This window comes from Cyprinodon variegatus, unplaced genomic scaffold (assembly GCF_000732505.1).
Source record: "Cyprinodon variegatus isolate N-32 unplaced genomic scaffold, C_variegatus-1.0 Scaffold1519, whole genome shotgun sequence".
In the NCBI taxonomy this organism is placed as follows: Eukaryota; Metazoa; Chordata; class Actinopteri; order Cyprinodontiformes; family Cyprinodontidae; genus Cyprinodon; species Cyprinodon variegatus.
The window spans coordinates 1-2,590 of record NW_015151972.1 but is presented as its reverse complement, the minus strand read 5'-3'; positions in this window follow the sequence as shown (position 1 = coordinate 2,590).

The window sequence follows — 2,590 nt, the reverse complement described above, 5'->3', positions numbered from 1 at the left end:
AAAAAAAAAAAAAAAAAAAAAAAAAACTGTTCAACCAGACTAGTTACACCCAGGTAAATATGGGTCATAACAATAACCACCTGTCATGGAAAAGTTTGTTGATTTATTAAATTTCATTACTGTGTTAGAGGTTTATGTGATGCAACTGTATTGTTCAAATGTCAATGTATAGAATGTGTGTGGAATGGTTTTACCTACTTCACACCTCTAAAGGCAGTTTGCCAGATAAGTACATAAACAGAAGTTATTGCCTTACACATCATCTTCATGAGAAGCTGGTTCTCACAGTTTGTCTTGTAAAGTGAAGTTTAGAATCTCCTCCACACAAGGACTAGCAGCAGAAATTGAGCTGACTGAACAGCAAAATCTAGTTACAAACTCAATATTCGCACATTTCACTGTTTGAGAAACTCAATATTTTAATATATGATACAAAGATGGAGTAAAAGCAAATGCAGATTGAGTAATTAAGGATTTCAGAAAAATAGTAAGAAAGGATTAAAGTCTCTTTACTGTTTTTTTATTATAAAAGATGACAAAAAAGCAACAATACATTTAGGTTAAAATCCACTCACAGAATGAGGTGACAGTGTTCCTGAATTACAAAAAGGTCCATCCTTTAAGACAGCGGTCCCCAACCTTTTTTGCACCACGGACCGCTATATGTCAGACAATATTTTCACGGACCGGGGGGGGGCATAACATCCCATCTAGGCGTAATCGGAGACAATGACACATGAAGTGTGCTCCTGCTTTCCAGTCTTCTCCGTAGCTTTGTTTTGGTCGCTGTAACCGAAGAAAATCCCACTTCACAAAGATAGGATGTTATAGATAGGATGATTCTTGAACTGAGAGGCACAGATACAGATGTAATTGGGAGAGAATACCGCAATTTTTTATATTTTTCAAAATAAAACATCACTCAGACTCTGAATAAATTATATTTATATATATATATATATATATATACTTTTTTCTGTGCGGCCCGGTACCAAATGACCCACGGACCGGTACCGGTCCGCTGCCTGGTGGTTGGGGACCGCTGCTTTAAGACATCATTTGAAAGACTTTTTCCTTGTGCCAATAACCTTGAAAGTTTGTAGGCTCCCAAACACTGCCAGAAATCTGATTCTCACTCTGTGAACCTCCTAAGAACTATAGCCGTGTAAACAGGGACAGCGCTGTCTCTGGTTTGGCAGTCAACTCTTGGTTCTTTAGTCTCTGACAGGGACATCCTTGTCTCCTAGAGCCCAGGACCAGTGCATATGATCTGGGCTATGTACGGTATGTCTCAGCAGTTCCTTTGGTGCCTCTGGATTTGTCAAGGTGTGCAGTGTTAGCAGTGAATTAGGGACACCTAGTTACAAAGACAGGAGCTAAGACTGAAGTGCACTTTTCCTTTGCAGTTCCAACAGTAAAGGTGAATGAAACAACAAAATATGGCTTTTCCATGCCTACACAGGTAGACATTTCATCTTTGATTTCCTTGTAACATTAGACTTACATCAGAGTTTTTATGACAGCTGACTTTCATATTGACAACAAAGGTATTTACATTTGAAATTTACATCCAACCAAAGTAAGCTGTGGCTCTCCTGAGTGTCTAAGACAGCAGTGTATCACATACTTATATTTTCTGCTCTGCCCTTCAGTCAATTCATAGAAGTTCAGTTAGAGATTATAAAGCTCTGTAGTATCTCTTCATGCCACAGCTCCCATTCAAAGGCATTTGGTAGTACCTACAGTGGTATTCAGATTATTTGCAGGCTGAGGAATGTTTCCCTTCATATTGAGCTTTCTTCACATTGAGCCATTGGTGCTTGAAACTCTAACATAGGGAAACTGCTGAGGTCGTCCTCTAGTCCCCTCCTCTTATCTCTCGGCTCCTCATTCGCCTCGTTTTCTCTCCCAGGCTCCTTCTCTTCTCCCTCTGGCTGCACCTGCCCCCTCACCCCCGTCCTTCCCCTCAGCGCATTCGATAATAGAATTTCAGAGTTCAGCTTAAGCCCGCTGCTGCTTGTGTCACAGTCTGCGTTCAGTGAATGCCCATTACTTGGGCTGCTGATAATCTGGCCACCACTGTAGCTGTTAGCAAGGTGGCCACCGTTACCTTGATTGCTGAGGAGCGTGGTGGTTGTGGTTGAAGTAGTCTTGCCATTTTGCTTTCCCATTGATCTGAATCCTTCAGACACCATGCTAGAACTGCTTTGGGACTGAGGAGTTGTCGATGAGCCAAGCAAGTTCCGCCCTCTTCCTGATGAAAATGAATTATCTGGGGCGTGATGGTCCTGGTTTTTATTGTTCTGCTTCCGGTATACAAAGGAGAGAAGAAACGCTCCACACATTAGACCCAAGAAGAAGAACAAAATGTAGACTGCTAAGACATGTCTGCTTCCCGCAAGGGCCGTTGATCCTCCAGTACTGGGGCCATCCAGGTTCAGAAAGAAAGCTGCTCGGCGGCAGGGGGTCGGGTCTCTGATGTTGGGTCCTCCCTCCTAAAAGAGACAAAAAAAAAAATCTAATATCATTCAGTAACCTTATTTCTTTGATGAACTAAAAATAACAGCTTTAAAAGCTCTCCAGTGGAACC